Genomic DNA, 21,424 nt, shown 5'->3' with positions numbered 1-21,424 from the left:
TGTAAAAACACGAATTACTCTTCCAATGAAGAGTATTTCTTCATACAAAAAGCCTAAGAAAAAGCATATTTCTGGACATCAGCTTCCAAACAACATAATTATTTCACTCCATAAAATAAGCATTACAACAATTAAGATAACAGTTACGAAACTCATGGCTTCCCTCTCCACATGCTAAATTATTTTAAGATTTGAAGTACATCCATTTATCTGTAGATGCATATGGAAGCTAAAATAACTTGATTAAGCAGTGGCATAAACCGCCGTCATAGCCTTACCCTGCCCATCTAAAAAACACACAATTAAGACAAACCAACGCTCTCCTTCCTGATATGTCCATCGTATTGTGCCAACCTGGGATTATTTCTCATTTAAGATGTAATCCTTAGATAACACTATATGATGTTGTGACTCATCATAGCCCACTACTTACCACCTTCTTGATTCCATAATGCAAGAACTGATTCAAGTATTCAAGTATTTTTCGGTCACTTTTGACACGAGGATAGAAATTAAGAACACATTCAGTCATGCAACTTAGCCATGTTATCTGCCAGGTAGACAATAGTTGGCTGCAGCATTAATTTTGACCTTGACTAAGGTTATGATATTTGCGGAAATTTAAAAATAAAAAATCTAGAATGTAGATGGTATATAATTCAGGAATTTTTAGTGTTCATTTTTGGCTAAAGAGCAATTTTGTTAATCTTCCTTTTCTTTTGTTGAATTTATAGGAGAGCTTAGTTGTGGTGTTGTGCTGTATTTTTCTCCAAGTGTATAGAGGTTGCTCTGTTGCACGGCTTTGGCGCCTTCTAATGATATTTTACATATAAAAAGAAATCTAAAATTTCTAGTTGAAAACAATGTTTAAAACTACATTTTCTGATGAATATCAAATGTTCAAAACCAGCCCATTGCTCTAAATAAATTTTCAGTTCCGTACTTCTTTGCTAAGATTTACTTGTAGTTTCAATTGTAGTTCATTTACTTATTCATTTTTAATGCTAGATACTTGAAGTTTTCTTCTAATAAAAAAAGAAAAGTACTCAGTCTGAAAAATAACCGAAGCACTCCCAAAATGTATATAAAAAGACTCATGTATCAACACATTCAAAAACAAATCCCAAGTTCATATTGTTCCTGAGCTAGGGGAAGGAGCTTCGGGAGAAGAATGCTCCGATGTTATACCAACAGAATTTTGTTCTTCAATCTTCAAGGAGCAAGACTTTGCTGTGGATGGTGATGCCACAACTTGGAAGCCAGAGCTAGGTGATCTTTTGGTAGTCTCCAATTGATCAACTTCTTGGGCTTCGGATTCATTTGGATCTTTGGAAACAAAGCCTTGTGCATCAAAATATGGTGAATCTAAAACCATCTCTAGCTGTCAGCTAACAAGATTGAGATGCATATCACACTAGATTAATTTCTCATAGTATTTGTTTAACAGGCCTTGTGTGCATTGCAGAAAATGTTGGCTAAGTGCATCATGTCAGATGTTCAGAGGTTAAGAACCATGGCTACAGACACACGTCTGAAACAAAATAGAGAAAAAAAAGGAGTGCATCGCACAAATGTGTCAATACGATAAACTCATGCATATGGATGGAGGATATCTTTATTGAAGACATAAGAGGTGACCACACCATAATTTGGTGATCCTTTTGTACCTGGTCAAGCACTTGGAGCGGTGGTGAGAAACCTTTCCTGTAGGAGAACAGTCGCCTAGTAGAGTTGGGTTGGTTTCAAATTTGAATTTGAACACCAAAGGACACAACTCCATGGAAGTATTTTATGCTCATTGACGTCTCACACCCAATCAAACAAGAAGTGTCAATGCCCAAGGGTTGCCACAAGTGTATATATATGCGGGTGCTGAATCTGTCGAGACCAACTTGCATCCGTACTGCATCTCTCCCCCTTGCCGGATAATAATTCTCTTGCGTGGTTAACATCCTAATGGCATTCCTCTCACTGGTGATCCTTGAATCATCAGTTATGCCACATCTTTTTTTTTTTTGATCGGCAAAGAAAAACTTTATTAATGAAAGTATGCAAAAAAGGATACATGACATCAATAAAGTGGAGCTTAGAGCTAACTGAAACTCCAAGCGCCAGTTGGTGAGAAACCAACAGCAACACAAAAAGAAACAGAAAAAGCCTACACAGAAGAGATAAGCACCAAACTGCAACTGGAGACAGATAAGAAGCAGACTACAACAGGAGACAGATAAGCACCAATCTACACTATTGGTAAAACACCAAAAGAGGGAACCATCCTGCTCAGAAAGAGAATCACCATCTGGGCTTGAAGTTCCATTCCACATTACCACTGCTGAGAAACTATACCAATCCCCACACAGATTCAGAGCAAAATGCAGCACTCAGATTGAGACCAATTCACTGTTCTGATAAATCTGGACAGCAACTTCACAGCAACAATCTATGCATGGCAATCAACAGCAGACCCAGCACCAACACAGCAAACTCAACCCAGATCTAAACCCAACCCTGAACTAGCATCACACTGACCCACAGAGCAGGCCACAAAGATACAGAACCCAAGTTGAAGAACTTCCAACCTGCAGCCTACTGTGATTGCAGCCATATCTCCGTCCCCTCAGACCTCCTGATAACCCAAGAGTGGTCCCAGCAACTACCATACCTCTGTTCTGTCTGAACCGATTGCTGAGAAGTCTTCACACAAGCAACCTAATCTGGTATAGGTTTGAAACTAAGTCATGGACTGAATAATCAACCTTGAATGACCACTTCACCCACAGAGCAATCTGCAGTTTCATCCATTCACATAATCCTGCAAAATCTGGAGTTTCTCCCTTAAATATACACTCGTTTCTTGTCTTCGAAACTGACCACAACACTAATGCTGGGACTGCCTGCCATGCTCTATCTGCCCAAGACTTTGCTATACCCCCTGACCACCAATGGAGTAGGCCCTCAACTGAACTAGGGATGACCAGATTCTGATCCCACCAGCTAGCCATGGCTGCCCAGTACTTCCAAACCAGAGGACAAAACAGCAACACATGCTCCAAAGACTCCTCCGCAGATTGACAAAATACACACTAGATCTGAGCATTGGGAGGTAGAACCCCTATCCTTTGGAGGAAGCAAGATGTCTTAATTCGACCTCTCCAAGCAAGCCAGCAGATAAACTACATCTTTAGAGGAGCCAAACTTGCCCAGACCCCAGCTAGCCATGCCACATCTTAAGGTATACTGGATGTGTATTATTCCGGAAAGAGAGCACATCCAAGCAATAAACATTTTACAAAAAAAAAAAAGAATAAATAATAATAATAATAATAATAATAATAATAATAATAAATATAGAAAGAAAAAAAGAGGGGGACAAAATATTTATGAATTTTGTTAATGTGTGTCTTTAGGGCACATGTTAAGATGCTTAAAAAAGTTGTACATCACCATGACAATGAGTGCATTAAAGAATGCACAATGCCTTTCAAGCTTTTTTTTAACATGTGCCTAAAGGCACACATCAACAAGAGCCAATATTTATTAAAAAAAGTCAAGCCTAAGGCTAAGATGAATGATGAATCATACTTTCTGTCACACTGTTTTGCAAAGTAGACAAAGCTTCATGCATCTAGCTACGAACAAGAAGTAACTGTTAATAACAACAATACTCTTGCAACAATGATTGTCACTTAAAATCTAGGAAGCACAGGTGCGGGTACGAGTACGGTATGGGTACGAGTGCGGGTACGTCGATACGGCAAAATTTGAAAAAAGTATGATACGGGTATTGCTGCGGTACGCCGATATATTTTTTTTTTTTTTTTATAATTATGGTTAAACTTCTAAACTTTATTTTTTATTTTTTATTTTTTTCATTCTGTCGAGGAATAACTTTGTTCTAAACTTCTAATTAATTTTTTTGATTAACATTCTTCTGTTGAGGAATAACTTTGTTCTAATTAATTTTTTTGATTATTAACATTCTGTAAGTATGATTGATTATTAATTTTTTTGTTCTAAGTATGATTGAATAACTTGGTTCTACTTCTCTAATTTTTTTTGGGGTTCTACCTCTCTGACCAGGTTCTACCTCTCTGAAGAAGAAAGAAGAAACAAGAAAAAAAAATAAAAATAAAATAAAAATAAAGATGAAGACAAAGAGATGAAGAAACAAGGAGATGAAGAAAAAAATTCTGACCAGTTGCTTGCTGTTTGCTGATATGCAGGGGCACCCAAAAATTCTAACCAGTTTCTCACCGGAGGGAAGACGAAGAGATGCAAGAAGGGACAAAACCAGATGCTTGCTGATCTGCAAAACAAAAAATATATGAGACGAAGAAGAAGAAACGAAGAAGATGAGGGTGGAAGATGTAGACGAAGAAGAGGAAGGCGAAGAAGAAGATGAAGACGAAGAAGGAGAAGAAGAAGAAGATGAAGAGCACTCACCCGAACTCTCCTTGCGTCGCCGTCACCGTCGCTGGAGGCCTTCGAAGGGAAATGATGGGTTGCCTCTTTGTTGCTGTAGACGTCCCGAACGTCTCGGGGGAAAATCCCCCCTTTTGTTCATTGGGCTTACTATAGTTCAGGACTCAATGTCACGGTCCTGTATTTAATCTCGCAGAGTGCAATGCAAGACCGATGAATCATCAAAGAGTCCAAATCCGACAAATCGTTTTGAAAACAGATTTTTAGAAAGAAGTGCCAAACATGGACTGCTTCTCCAGATACAGAGTCGCCACCTAAATATTTTATTTTCGGAGAATTTAGGAAACCCTGACTCGTGCCTAAGGCCATGTGTCCGTTATCACCAAAGTTGCCTCGGCTCTTGAACCTGGGTACGATTGGGGAAGGTCATTTCATGAGCACCCCCGCTCGCCCGATCAAAGATCGGCCACTACTAAGCATGATATCAAGTTTTTGAAAACACATGTGCTCTTATTCCAATTATTAAGCCTAAAATTACTATGTTATGCGCACAACAAACAAGTATAGACTAGATCGCCTAATTTGGAATAAAGCATCGCATATCCGTTTGTTTGGAAATTGGTTTGAGGCTTGCCACTCGCAAGTAGGCTAAAACACGGATTTCAATGAATTATTCCAATTCAAACAATACAACCTTCACCCACAGGCATTCAGGCAGTTATATCACATAAGCAAGTAGCCTCATGGCAAGCATGCTGTCATGGTAACACTCACACTCATGCAAGATGCTAAAGCATAAACACTTACAGTGTACTCCAAGCCAAAACAAGAAACTAGTTAGTAATCAATGCATGATCCTAGTTCATGTTAAGATGGCTAATGCAACGCAGACAAAATGCAACTAAGATAGGCTCGGCTACCCTAAGACTGGCATATGAGATGCGACAATTCAATACAGGTATTCAAGTTGGAATTGAAGTACAATGCAGTTAGTATGATGCGCCGAGCCTGGTGCATGCAAGACAGATGGATGGGTGCAAACATGCGAGCATAAGTATGCTAATTGAAACATGCCCTAAACTAACCATCATAAGCTGGTAAATAAAAGGGAGAAAGACGTGGGATTGGAAGACATGCACACATGCACGCACACTTATTACACAATTGCCCACGCTCGAAGGGTCCGAAAGAATAATACAAACCAAATAGATAATTAACTACACTAGCTAATTGAATATTACAAAACTCTAATTAGTTAACAAATTAATTACAAAATTCATTAAGTATGAAAACTCAAGAGGCCGCCGCAGCTCCGCCTCGGAATGATTGGGTGATGCATGCTTGATTCGCCTCGCTCGGAAACTCGTTGCCATGCCACATGTTGCCTCTGTTTGCACTGTTCTGCACATCTGAAAATTGTGAAAATCCTAAGGCTGCTTCTGAAACATTCCCCGAGCACTTATGGATGCCACTGGCCAAGAGAACATACCACCGGCCATGCGAATAAGGTCATCGACCAAGAATGGGGTAACCGACTGGATATTGGTGGTCGGTCGGCACTGCAAGTGGCCGACCGGCCATTTCTTCCTGCGAGACGCTGGTTTTGCTGCAACAAAGGACAGACAGTGCATGGCATGGAAATTTCAAAGCAATGTGTGCATGGTCACTCTCCCAATTATGCTATGGACTCAAGGGAGTGTGGCCCTTGGTCCTCGGGCCATCAATCACGCATTTCGATGCATGATGGCCAAAGGCACCAAGCTTGCAAATCAATGTGAATGCATGCGACAAAACAAATGAATGCCTCATGCCATATCATGTTGAGATCAAGGGCATCGGCGACCGAGGGTTGAGACGTGTTTCGTCACTTGGAGTATGAACACACCTCACCCCTCTTGCTTGGTTTGACACCCCAAACCAAGCAAAACGTAATGCATGTATGCAACATGGCTCAAACATGCGAAGTAGCTCAAGTATGCACATGAAGCTAAGGGGACCAAACATGCCAAATGGGATGCAACCTAAACATGCAAATGTGCAATGTGTCAAACATGCAAAATGCAATGTAACAAACATGGAACAAGGCCAAATGTGCAACAACATGAAAGGCAAGCATGCAACAACATGCTAAAATGGTCTTAAACCGAAGTGGACAACTCTCAAGTAGGCCCAAAACAGTGGCCAAAATGATGCAACAAAGGCATGAAAACACACACACAAGTATGCATGCACAAGGGCCTAAACATGGAGCATAAGCCATCAACTCTTCAAAGCATGAAAGGGATGTAAAATGCAAGTATGCAAGCATGGAACATGGACTGAAATATGGTCTCCAATGATGCCAAATCATGAGAACAAGCCAAGTAAAGCATGCTAGTGTCCCACACACCCAAGGCTAGTAAGCTAGAATGCAAGATGGCTATACAAATCATGGAAAACATGATCAAAACAACCAAAACCAGACCTCAAGCATGGCAAAACAGTGCTAAAACCCTCTTGGAACCAAATCAAAATCATGCTAAAATGACATGTTACAACATGATGCGTGTTAGGCCAAATGGTGGGATTTCAAGACAAGTGTATGATGCATGTTAGAGACCATTGAACCAACTCAAAACAGAGGTATAATATGCCAAACTAACAACAAATACCTACTGAAAAAATGCTAAGACCAACTAAGCATGCATGCTACCCTTATGAGCCAAAAACAAAAGCATATGAGACACAAAGGGAGAGGGGTGTCCCTCCTCTATACAAGACCTCAAAACCACTTCATCACCACTAAAAATCCTTTGGATTTCAGTGGTGAGAAGACCAAAACACGAAAGTTCCAAAGCTCAACCGATAAGGCTCAAAAAGAGGCCAAACAAGGCCTAAGAGGGGGTGGACGACCCCCAACACCAAAATGACCTTAAACAAACATGTTAAGCAAGTAAATACAATTTTTTTTTTTCAGTTTATAGCTAAGCTCGAAACAAAATGGAAGATAGGCTCAAAGCTTGTACAAAAAAAAGGGAATAAAAGGGTAAGTGGCTCACCCTTGAAGACCTCTTTCAAGAACACCAAACCAGCAGCTTTTTTGGATCAAAACCAGCTCAAAAACTCCTCAAACAACTCCCTAACACTTCAACAACTCAAAGATGGTGTGTTACAAGGTGTTCTAGTGTAAGAGAATGAACAAAAACTCACTTTAGGGCACTCTAACACACACAAATGTAGAGAGAGAGGGAGATATATATAGAGAGAGAGTGATATATATATGCTATATCTCAGATTGATCAACCTCTGGAAAGGGAGGAGAGGCTTCCTTTTTATAGGAAAATGCAATGTAAAGCTTCCAAGGGAAGCTAACTCAAGGAGCAAATCCCTCCATACACGTGTATGGAGGACAGAATCTGTGCTCACCAGCTGGCATAGCTGGCATCCACTCAGCCTGTAGAACACGCAGGAAGGCCACCGACCAGTCAATTTGTCAGCAGGCTACTTTTTCTGGTTGACCGGCTACTTATTTGGTCGGCCGACTAGTTTTTCTGGCCGGTCGGCTATTTTGGTGGCCGGTAGGTGGCTTCCAAGGTCAAAAAGTGGTCGGTAGGTGTCCAAATTGAAGCCCCAGAAGTTAGCTTTCCAATGGCCCCGACCTTGCATCAAATTCCTTCTGTGCAAAAAGTTATGCCCGTTTCGGTGAAGCCGCGCAGTTTCGATCCAACCAGATTGATCCCCCACTTCAACCAACCATATCTCGCCCACTCGGACTTGGCTTTAGGAGATTCTTGAGTGCCAAATGAAGCCTCGAAAGTAAGCTTTCCAACGGTGGTGGCTCATAGCTAAAATCCAAGTATGCAAATGAATAAGCCCGATTCAGTGAGGGCTGCTCGACTCTCTCCTACCCGGATTCATGCCGAACTTCTCCTAAACTAGTTTTCTTCTCTCCTTTCCTCTTTTCTTCAACTCCAACCCCCTAAACAAAGTGTTTTGAAAGATTTTTCAAAGATTTCATCTCTCTTTCATTTATCTCCACTTTGTCCTTGCTCGGTTTGCCGAAAAGTGCAACATTTAACGAAATGTGAGCGTCGGAACATCATAGGAACTTTATTTTCAAAACATTTTGAAAGAGAGGGTTTTAAGATCTAAAATCTTTTGATCAAGATTGTTTTGGTCCAAGAGGGGTATGAAGTTGGGATTTGACTCTCTCATTGCCGAAGAAATTGAACCTTTGCCCCGCACTCCTTTTTCCACCAAGTAAACCATCAGTAACGCCCAAGTCTTAAAGGTGGTCAAAAATGGGATGTCTACAGTTGCCCCTCTTTGACAGAACTCGGAAGTCAAGAAGTGACGGGAGTGAATATCAAAGCCCAGAGACGAACCATTTTTGACAAGGCCAAAGACTTGGACAATCAAACAAAATACAGATAAATAAATGGTTGTGCCCGCGGGCTGCCTACGTATCCCTTTTCAAGGAAACAAACCAGCGTAGTTCAGGGACAGGATGCAAATGATATGCAGGAAGACTTTGATAATTGGACTTATACGCTACGCGAAGCCGGTTTGATTGAAAATTCAGGATTTATGCAATGCAATGTAATGAAACAATGCAAATGATATGCAATGCAATTGAATCATGATCAAACCACAAGCAGTTACAAAACCACACAAATATCATAAAGGGATGGAGATGCAAAATCAACCTACTTTTAACATAGAAATGGTGCCGTCACCCTCAAACCACAATTCCTTCAGTGGAATAGGCGCGTACACAAAATCTCATAACTATGTGTTTCGTAGAGAGACCACAAAAAATACAAGTAATTGGGTGGTATGATATAAGTGAGGAATGATCTGCTGAGGAGAGATCGTGATCCTAAATGCTGGATGCGACAAAATAAAATGCAATGGATGCAATGGATAAGGCACGCGGCCAAACCGTATCTTGCCTAGGAAAGGCATGGACACAAACAGACCACGTCTAACACGGAGATGGTGCCGTCACCTTCAAACCACAATTCCCTCAGTGGAATAGGTGCGTACACAAAATCTCATAACCATGCTTCGACGTGAAAGGTATGAGCACATGCCAGACCAAGCTCAACATGGAAAGGCACAAAAGATAGATGGATAATGCAATGGATGTGCAGCAAATGCATGCAATATAAACTATGTACATATGCAATGTAATAGCTAAATGCAATGGATGGAATGGATAAGGCCCACGGCCAAACCTTATCTTGCCTAGGAAAGGCATGGACACAAGCAAACCACGTCTAACACGGAAATGGTGCCGTCACCCTCAAACCACAATCCCTTTAGTGGAATAGGTGCGTACACAAAATCTCATAACCGTGCTTCAACGTGAAAAGTATGGGCACATGCCAGACCAAGCTCAACATGGAAAGACGCAAGTGATGGAATGGACAATGCAGCTGAATATGCAGTAAATGCATGCGGTAAATGCTATATACAATGCAATAGACATAATAGATAACGAAATGCAATGTAGCTGGGAAGTGAAGGTACCTTGTAGGGGCAATTGGCGATGACTCACCTCTTGCTGCTGGGGATCTTTCACTTCTTCTTGGTTGAACCACAGGTACTACTTTTCTCCCTGACTATGGTCCCAGCTTTCCCTATTCTCCAACAAGGTAACAGACTAGGTTGGATCAGTATCCAGAATTGAGGCGCATACAGATGCTATCTCAATCTATGGGGCTGCCGTACAGATTTCAAGCCGAGGATATACCCCTGGGTATTTAAACCAGACTTTAGTCTCGGAAATCCCGAACATTTGCGTTCTAGGCATAAGCCATTTGAACTCTAGTTTCCACCGTCTCAGTTGGTCTCCTAGGAACTCACCGCAAACACAGGCAGGTGGCTATACCAGACCACTGGAAGTTGTTCGGGCACGACAAACACCAAAGGAATTGCACCTTTAGAGGATTTAAGGTCTCCTAGACCAGGTGAGTGCACAAGACAGTGCGAGCTAGAGGTGCACAAAATAGTGCGAGTAGGGTGAATGCATAAAGCAGTGTGATACAGGTAAGGTGCGCAAGATAGCACGAAGCAATGCATGCAAAATGTATTGGTGAATGCAAAGGGAAAAATACTCCAACCATGCTGGAATCATGAGAGGAGGAAAAACAAAAAATCAGGCGCGCACACGACGCAACCTAAGTCAAATTCCAAACACGCTGTAATTGTGTGAGGAGAGGGACACTCAAACCACACTGAAATCGTGAAAGGAGGTCCAACAACTCACCCAGCGCGTCTACAACGCAACCTGGGATAAATTCCAAACACGCTGAAATCGTGAGAGGAGGTCCGACAACCCGCCCAACGCGTCTACAACGCAACCTGAGATAAATTCCAAACACGCTAAAATCGTGTGAGGAAAGGGACACTTAAATCACGCTGAAATCGTGAAAGGAGGTCCAACAACTCGCCCAGCGTGTCTACAATGCAACCTGGGATAAATTCCAAACATGCTGAAATCGCGTAAGGAACGGGACACTCAAACCACGCTGAAATCGTGAGAGGAGGTCTGACAACCCGCCTAGCGCGTCTACAACGCAACCTGAGATAAATTCCAAACACGCTGAAATCGTGTGAGGAAAGGGACACTCAAATCATGCTGAAATCGTGAAAGGAGGTCCAACAACTTGCCCAGCGCGTCTACAACGCAACCTGGGATAAATTCCAAACACGCTGAAATCGTTTGAGGAAATGGACACTCAAGCCACACTGAAATCATGAAAGGAGGTCCAACAACCTGCCCAACGCATCTACAACGCAACCTGGGATAAATTCCAAACACGCTGAAATCGTGTGCGGAAAGGAACACTCAAACCACGCTGAAATCGTGAAAGGAGGTCCAACAACCGCTCGGGCTCGCACTTCACGCGTCTCGAGATACATTCCAAACGCGCTAAAATCGTGTGAGGAAAAGAGACACTCAAATCACGCTGAAATCGTGAGAGGAGGTCCGAAACAAACTATCAGGTGCGTGCCCAGCACAACTTGAGAAAGTCCCGGAGGACAACGATCCCAAACGCTGCTTAGCGTAAAAGGATAAACAATAGATAACACAAGATGCAAATAAATGCAAGTAAGGTGTGCATGACAATACAAGTGGAAGAGTGCATTACAATGCGGGTGGAAGGGTACATAACTTTGAAGCAGGCTTGATCTTGCGCTTGAGGTAGAGGCACATTCATACTTCGGAGTATTGACAAGGCTTAACAAGGTACATCCGGAATACAATCACGGAATTTTCTGAAGTTGAAACACACTCAGATGCTTCGATTTTCGCTCTTTTCTTTTGCTTTGTAGTCTGGAACCTATATAGCTTCAGATTGGTCCTGGTTTTACTGTTCTCACATGACCTAGGTCGAACCCTGCGGTTTTATAAAAGAACATATTTTGCACGAATGTAGAGAATGGCACAGCACTCTGAGCACAAAACGATTCGATTTTTGAAATTGAAATTGAGAAAAGAGTTCTCAACCGGGTATTGAGCCTACCACTGAACGCAGCGCACCACAACTCAATATGTGTAAAACAAATGGTAAACAACCTAAACACATCGAGTAACACTCGAAAAGACTCAAAATAAGAATTGAGACAAAACAAAAGACACGACACTCAGACGTGCACAGGGAGCCTGTTTCTTCGGGTATTGTTTCCTACCCTTTCTTATTTGTGATTCTCACATCACTCGGCCCCCAGGCTCTATTTTTTCTAAAAAAGCCCTTTTCTCACTTTTTCTCTCAGCGCACATCTCTCTATTCTTTAATCTAATCTCTCATTTCTTATCCCTCCCCTGGGTGGTTGATGGATAAGCAGGAAGTTATGGGCTCTTGCCCTTGGTGTTCTACCAGATTCCCATTCTTGTTCACAATAGTGAGTTTCCCCACAGAGGGGTTGTGCTACAACTGGGTGTGTAACAAATCTGCAGCTGACATCGATTGACGATGCTCTGCTGGGGAGTTTGGGCGTGATCGGATCTGTCCAGATGAGGGAATGGAATATCTTGATCCATTCCAATTCGTGCTTCGCACTTAGCTTGATACCTCGTTGCTTGGAGGATGTGAGAGCTTTCTGCCCTTTTTCGGTTAGCTTCAGTGGTGCCCTTGTCTGGCAAGTAGAGTGCCCTTCTTGGCAAGTATGGTGCCCATTCTGGCAAACGCATTGTCAACGGGGAAAAGACAGAACACCTAACTCAACTGTGCCCCTAGTTCATCATTTTGACCATTTTTTGTTTTGTTTTCTACTAAAACAATTTTGACCAAAATAAGAGTTAGATTAACACGCTTGTTCGATTTTCTGATTTGAAACCATGCAAGTCAGGCTATGAGCACTGAAAATTTTCCTTTTTTGGGTCCAAGAAATGGTCCAGTTTTAGAAAAATGGAATAATTTTCGAGAGAATTAGTCAATCTCAGTAAAAATTCTCAAAAACTATTTTCGCAAACGGCCACTGCTCGACGAGCATGGAACCTACTCTTGAGATGTACAACCTCGGATTCATAAGAATGGAAAACTACCCCTTTGTCTGAAGGATACCGCATGGCAACGGAAAGTTGCCTCTTGTTTGAATAGCACCACGGCACACTGTATGGCAACGGAAAGTTGCCTCTTGTTTGGGTAACGCCGCAGTACACTGCAACCAGTCCTCACAGTGACAATTACAACTAAATTCTCGGATACAGAGAAGATAAAGATGACCAGAACTATCACATGGACACAGTCGAATTTGAATTGTTTCACGGCTGGACTTCAGAATGAGGTTGCCTACGTATCCCAAAGATGGGAATCAAGCCTTACGTAGTTCGGGGTAAGGTACACTCATGTATTAACCCTCACCTTTTTATGCTCTAACTTTTGCCAATGCCGCCCTTTGCGGGTTTTCAACCTTGCGAGCTTTGTTCTTCTTTTCTGTTTATTTCATTTTTTTTTTTCATCTTTTCTTTCTTTTTTTTTTTTTTTTTTTTTTGCATTTTCCTTCTTTTTTCTTTTTTGTTCTTCTTTTTTTTCTTTTCTTTTTTCATTTGCTCTAACTTTTGCCTGGGCCGCCCTTCCGGGTTTTCGGCCCAGCGAGCCTCTCAAGGGTAAAAGCGTAGCTTTGTCCATGTCAAATGGTTTTGAGATCTTGAAGTCATTTGAATCCAGGAGAATGGTTGCTGTTCGCTGATGATGTAGGAGTCTGTCCAATGGGGGCTGAATTTAGCCCTAGTGTTGTGGATAGGAAATTAGTTGCTCTTCAGCAGAAACTGTCTTCTTTCCTCCCTTATGGGATTTGGTATTCTTGCCAACCTTCTTTGATTTGTGGAATGATTCATCTTCGGCTCTTCGAGCACATTTGAAATTCTTTGCCCCTAGTTCCAGGGGTGCTTCTGATCTGGCTTTGCAAGCTTCTTTTGATGACATCTGATCTTCTTGATCTGACTTTCTTGCCTCTTGTTCGAGGGCTGCTTTGAATCGGGCCACACAGGCCTCACATTGTAGTTGACCATTGAACATTCTGAATTTAAGTTCAAGGTTTGACAATGAGGGGTCGAGTCTTGAGGCTGAGAGCGATCCTAGGCTGCACAATCTCAAGAGTGATTCCACACAGGTCTTCACAGGACTGCGCAAAAATATTTTTTGAATTTTTTTTAAGAAAGCGACTAATCGCTCACGCTGAAGACAGTGTAGAACCAATCTGGATCAAGCTAGGATCCTTCTCAGTACTCACATTAACAAGCATGATCTCAATCATTAAGGGTTTAGCACGACTCTCTTTCTCTCAGTTTGATCAAAGTTTTACAAATCCCAAGGAATTCCTTCCTCTTTGTTTTCATCACAATGTTCAAAAGGTTTTGAAAAACTTAGGTCAATGCAATGAGTTCGAGGCACAGAAAAGTAGGCGAAAAGTACTGTCGTTTCATTCAAAATTTCTGGCACAACTGGCACAAAGCAGAAGCAAGCATGAAAAACCACTGCAGTTTCATTGAGATCTGTTGGCACAACTGGCTCCTCGGCAGAAATAGACTCAAAAGAAAGCAAAAAGACAAACACAAAACAAAAATAGTGATGTCAGAGGTAACACCCCCGGAATCACCCGACTCCTATACAACAGGACCGACTCGATACAACAAGATAGACCTGAAACAAAAGGACTGGCTCAGTACAAAAGGACTGACTCAAAACAAAACAACAAGACTGACCCAATACCCAAGTCAGAATGTAAAATAACCAGTATTCGTGAAATACTCAAAACAGTGTGTGCCATACGCCATATCTGGAGTAAACCGAGCGCCATCCGCAGGTGGTTCATCCCCCGATCAAATAGTCACATTATCCCCCACAAGTTCACTGATCCAGTGTCGATAGACTTTGCAGGACCCGACGCGACGATGACCTTGTTGTCAATCAGATCTTGTATTTCATGGTGAAGACAGTAACAACTATCAGTGTCGTGGCCGACTTGTTGATGGAAGGCACAGTACTTGGCCGGATCTTGGGAGGGGGGAAGTTTATCTGGCAGTGGCCGCAGCTCCAGGGGTTTCAGATCCCCTTTTCTAATCAGGACCCTCAAGGCCGCTGATAGAGACATGTACAGTGGGGTGAACACCCTCTGGCCCCGAGGTGGGTGTTTTGAGCTTTGTGGAGTTTTGCTGGATGCACTGGCAAAGGGATTGACAGGCACTGACTGGGTTTGCTGATCTCTTCCGATCACGGGATTAGGGCTGAAAGGAACATTCCTGGTACAACGGCCCTTCTCCCGGCTTACCCCTTGATTCAAACTGCCCCCAACTTGAGTGGCGAAAGTGTCATCCACAGTCTTTGCAACAACTGCAATCACTTGCTGTTTGTTCAGCCTTTTGGTTTTCAAAGCCTCAACAGCCCACTGAAGATGTTTATGGGGACTAATGCTTGCCCCTGCCTTGTTCTTATCACTGGCCTCCACTTTGCTAAGAGATTGGCCTTCTCCCAATGCAGCCCGTCCCAAGGTTAGGGAGCCATTTGACATGAATTCCCTGGTATGTGATGCGGTTGATGACGGAGCCAAAACTCCAAAGGCCAGATCTGCCACAGTTCTCTGAAGATCTTCGATCATCCTCATTAGCTCAGAAGTAGTGGATTTATGGGTTTGAGATAATTGGGGTTCAGATGCACCCATCATGCATAAGTCCATGCTTTCCGGGATAAACCCTCAGGCTTGGGTAGATGGGCCGGGGTGATATATACACTGGGGTCGTAGGTGGACGGCAACATATGGATGAGGTTGAGATGTAGAGGTGACGGGTCAGTACTAACCTGAGGTCCTTTTGGTGGAGCTAGGGTCTCTTCGTCAATAAGATCCTGAATCTTATGACTGAGGCGAATGCAACGGTTCGTGTCATGACCGTGCTGTTGATGATAGGCACAGTAGTAAAATTGGACTTATACGCTACGCGAAGCCGGTTTGATTGAAAATTCAGGATTTATGCAATGCAATGTAATGAAACAATGCAAATGATATGCAATGCAATTGAATCATGATCAAACCACAAGCAGTTACAAAACCACACAAATATCATAAAGGGATGGAGATGCAAAATCAACCTACTTTTAACATAGAAATGGTGCCGTCACCCTCAAACCACAATTCCTTCAGTGGAATAGGCGCGTACACAAAATCTCATAACTATGTGTTTCGTAGAGAGACCACAAAAAATACAAGTAATTGGGTGGTATGATATAAGTGAGGAATGATCTGCTGAGGAGAGATCGTGATCCTAAATGCTGGATGCGACAAAATAAAATGCAATGGATGCAATGGATAAGGCACGCGGCCAAACCGTATCTTGCCTAGGAAAGGCATGGACACAAACAGACCACGTCTAACACGGAGATGGTGCCGTCACCTTCAAACCACAATTCCCTCAGTGGAATAGGTGCGTACACAAAATCTCATAACCATGCTTCGACGTGAAAGGTATGAGCACATGCCAGACCAAGCTCAACATGGAAAGGTGCAAGAGATAGATGGATAATGCAATGGATGTGCAGTAAATGCATGCGATATAAACTATGTACATATGCAATGTAATAGCTAAATGCAATGGATGGAATGGATAAGGCCCACGGCCAAACCTTATCTTGCCTAGGAAAGGCATGGACACAAACAAATCACGTCTAACACGGAAATGGTGCCATCACCCTCAAACCACAATTCCTTTAGTGGAATAAGTGCGTACAAAATATCTCATAACTGTGCTTCAACGTGAAAAGTATGGGCACATACCAGACCAAGCTCAACATAGAAAGGCGCAAGCGATGGAATGGACAATGCAGCTGAATATGCAGTAAATGCATGCGATAAATGCTATATACAATGCAATAGACATAATAGATAACAAAATACAATGTAGCTGAGAAGTGAAAGTACCTTGCAGGGGCAATTGGCGATGACTCACCTCATGCTGCTGGGGATCTTTCACTTCTTCTTGGTTGAACCACAGGTACTACTTTTCTCCCTGACTATGGTCGCAACTTTCCGTATTCTCCAACAGGGTGACAGACTAGGTTGGATCAGTACCCAGAATTGATGCGCATACAGATGCTATCTCAATCTATGGGGCTGCCATACAGATTTCAAGCCGAGGATATACCCCTGGGTATTTAAACCAGACTTTAGTCTCGAAAATCCCGAACCTTTGCGTTCTAGGCATAAGCCATTCGAACTCTAGTTTCCACCGTCTCAGTTGGTCTCCTAGGAACTCACCGCAAACATAGGCAGGTGGCTATACCAGACCACTAGAAGTCGTTCGGGTACGACAAACACCAAAGGAATTGCACCTTTAGAGGATTTAAGGTCTCCTAGACCAGGTGAGTGCACAAGATAGTGCAGGCTAAAGGTGCACAAAACAATGTGAGTAGGGTGAATGCATAAAGCAGTGTGATACATGTAAGGTGCGCAAGATAGCGCGAAGCAATGCATGCAAAATGCAATGGTGAATGCAAAGGGGAAAATACTCCAACAATGCTGGAATCATGAGAGGAGGAAAAACAAACAATCAGGCGTGCACGCGATTCGTCTGCAATTGCCTGTGTATACTGGCTTGTCCATCAGTAAAATCTGCAATTGCCTGCCATAAGGTATGCTTCCTAGGCTGTGGATTCGTCTCCTTGAAGAAATGGGACAGCCTAGTGTGGACGCGCCTTCGGGCTTCATGCTACCACAGTTCAGACTCATTATGTCATGGTTCTTAATCTGATCTCGCAATATGCAATGCAAGACTGATAAATCACCAAAGAGTCTAAATCTGGCAAATCATTTTGGAAAACAGATTTTTAAGAAAGAAGTGCCAAACATGGACTGCTTTGCCAGATACAGAGTCGCCACCTAAATATTTTATTTTGGGGGATTTAGGAAATCCTGACTCGTTGCCTAAGGCCACGTGTCCGTCATCACCAAAGTTGCCTCGGCTCGGGAACTTGGGTACGATTGGGGAAGGTCATCTATGAGCACCCCCGCTCGCCCGATCTGAAGATCGGCCTGTACTAAGCATGATATCGAGTTTTGAAAACATACGTGTTCTTATTCTGGTTAATTGGTTAGAATTTACTATGTAGTGCGCACAACATACAAGTATAGACTATGTCGCCTAATTTGGAACAAAGCATCGCATATCCGTTTGTTTGAAAATGGTTTGAAGTTTGCTACTCGCAAGTAGGCTAAAATGCGGATTTGATGAATTGTTCCAATTCAAGTAATCCAACCTCCACCCATAGGCATTCAGGCAGTTATATCACATAAGCAATTTGCCTCATGGTAAGCATGCTGTCATGTTAACACTTATACACATGCAAGATGCTAAAGCATAAATACTTACAGTGTACTCCGAGCCAAAACAAGAACATGTTAGTAATCAAATGTATGATCCAAGTCCATGTTAAGATGGCTAATGCAACACATACGAAATGCAATTAGAATATGCTCGGCTAATCTAAGATGGCATATGATATGCGGCAATTTGATACATGTATTCAAGTTGGAATTTAAATACAATGCAGTTAGTATGATGCGCCGAGCCCGTTGCATGCAATACCGATGAATGATGCAAACATGCATAGCATAAGGATGCTAAATCAAATATGCCCTAAAACTAACCATCATAAGCGGTTAAATAAAAGGGGGAAAGAAGTGGGGGTTGGAAGACATTCACACATGCACGCACACTTATTACAAATTCGCCCTCTCAACGGAGGGTCCGGAAGAATAATACAAACCAAATAAATAATTAACTACTCTAGCTAATTAATTATTACAGACCCTTAATTAATTAACAAATTAATTACAAATAAACTAAGTATGAAACTCAAAAGGCCGCCGCAGCTCCGCATCGAAATGATTGGATGATGCATGCTCGATTTGCCTTGCTCGGAAACCCGTTACCATGCCTCTGTTGCCTTTGTTTGCACTGTTCTGCACCTTTGATAATTGTGAAAATCGTAATGTTGCTTCTGAACCACTCCCTGAGTACTTTGGGATGCCACCGGCCAAGAGAAAACACCACCGACCATGTAAATATGGTCATCGACCAAAAAATGGGATCACCAGCTGGATATTGGTAGTCGGCCGGCACTAAAAGTTGCCGACCGGCCATTTCTTCCTGCAGAACACTGGTTTTGCTGCAACAGAGGACAGACAGTGCATGGCATGGAATTTGCAAGCCAAATGTATGCACGACCACCCTCCCTATCATGCTATGAACTCAAGGGAGTATGGCTCTCGACCCTCGGGCCACCAATCACGCATTTCGATGCACGATTGCCAAAGATGTCAAGTGTGCAAATCAATATGAATGAATGCAACAAAACAAATGAATGCTACACACTCTAACATGTTGAATCAAGAGTGTCGGCGACTGAGGATTGAGGTACGTTTCATCACTTCAAGTACGAACGTCCCTCATTCCTCATGTTTGGTTTGACACCCCAAACCAAACATAATGCAATGTATGTATGCTATATACAATGCAAAGCATGTAACCAATGCAATGCAACATGGGAATATAAGGCAATGTAACACGAGTATGTCAAATACAATGTGATGCAACCTAACATGCAAATATCATGGCAATGCAACAAGTATGCAATACTATAATGCAACCTAGATATGTGAATACACAAAGTCATAGGCGTGCAACAATGATACCAACCACAAAGATGCGACAGCATGCAATGCGGTAAGCCTACAACAATACATAAATACATGATCCATGGACTTACACTAAGGGTGGATAGGCCTCAGCCATGTCCAAAACAATGGCCAAAGTGCCAAGAAATGATGGACAAAACACACCCAAACGTGCACATGTGAAGGTCCAACACTTAGGCATGAAAAGAGTCGACTCTCAAGCACATTAAGAAGAGACAAATATGGACAAATCACAAGCGTGACAAGCTCTGAAAATGTAAAGGATGATGCCAAATCAACTAAGCAAGACAAGCATGGCATGCTAATGGACTTAAAGCTCAAAGCTAGCCAAAGGACTTGAACCATGGCCATATCAACCAAGTCCCAAAGGACCAAGGTGACCCAAAACAGTCCCATGGCAGGCCAAAATAATGCTAGAACATGCATGGGATGAGGCCAAAACATGCTAGGAAATGGGTGCAAAAATGATGGGCATTCAAAGCCACAAAGAGGGCACTCCACTACAACTACCTTAACCACACATGGCATGGATTATTCAAAGAAAAACAGAGCTATAATATGCCAAAAGGAGCCCCAAAACCCACTGATATGGCAGCCCAAGGACTTAAACAAAAAGGCATGAACAATGACCTATTTTAAGGCACAAAAGAACAACTCTTCAAAGCTTTGAAAGGATGGTAAATGCAAGCATACAAGCATGGAGCATGGACTGAAATAGCATGATAAATGATAAATGATTCCAAATCACTGAAATAACCCAAATAAAGCATGCTCATGACTCATACACTCGAAGCTAACAAGCTAAGATACATGGTGGCTATACAAAACATGCAAAACATGACTGAATCAACACCAAACAGAGCTTAAACATGTCACAACATGGCCAAAAGCTTCATGAAGTCAAGCTAAAACATGCAAGTATGATGGTCTAAATGCATGATACATGTTATGACAATAGAGGGGATTACAAAGCAAGTGCATGATGCATACAATAGGCCATAGAACCAACATGAAACAGAGGTCTAACATGATAAACTAACACCAAATACCCTCTGAAATGGAGCCAAATAAAGCTATGCAAACATGCTACCTCTATGAGCCCTAAATACAAGCAAATGAGTCATAAGGGGAGAGGGGTGTCCCTCCCCTATACAAGACCTCAAAACCACTTCTCTACCACTGAAAATCCTCTGGATTTCAGTGGTGAGAAGGCCAAAACAAAAGGGTTACAAAGCCCAAAGAGGAAGGCACGAAAAGAGACCAAACAAGGCCTAAGAGGGGGTGGACAACCCCCAACACAAAAATGACCTTAATGAAACATCTTAAGCATGAAAATATAGAACTTTTATCAGTTACACACTAAGCTCGAAACAATATGCAAATAGGTCTAAAACCTTAAGCAAAAATGGGAAATAAAAGGGTAAGTTCTCACCCTTGAAGAACACTTCAAGAACACCAACTCCAGCACCTCTTTTTGATCAAAACCCAACTCAAAACTCTAAAATCAACCCCTTAAAACCTCAGCAACCAAAGTATAGTGTAACACTAGGTGTTTTAGTGCAAAACTAAGAACAAAAACCCCTTTTGAACACTATTACACACACAAATATAGAGAGAGAGGGAGATATAGAGAGAGAGTGATATATAAGTTATATCTTAGAGTTGTTCAACCTCTGGAAAGGGAGGAGAGGCCCTCCTTTTATAGGAATTCAATTCCTAAGCTTCTTGGAGAAACTAACATAAGGGAGCAAATCCCTCCATACACGTGTATGGAGGGGGTGTATTGTGGATGCCAAAATATCTGCCAAAAGAAGATGGAAAGGGG

At 42.3% G+C, this 21,424-nt stretch overlaps 1 pseudogene; it reads right to left on the bottom strand.

Moving 5' to 3' along the window:
* Window positions 1-1,129: 1,129 nt before the first annotated feature.
* The window catches only part of LOC145814405 (uncharacterized), a 251,083-nt pseudogene continuing 230,788 nt past the window's right edge, over window positions 1,130-21,424 (bottom strand).

Source organism: Camellia sinensis, unplaced genomic scaffold (assembly GCF_055761805.1).
Source record: "Camellia sinensis isolate YWXY unplaced genomic scaffold, ASM5576180v1 Unanchor10, whole genome shotgun sequence".
NCBI lineage: Eukaryota > Viridiplantae > Streptophyta > Magnoliopsida > Ericales > Theaceae > Camellia > Camellia sinensis.
Note: the sequence above shows the minus strand (reverse complement) of the source record. Positions and strands in the feature narration are given on the sequence as shown.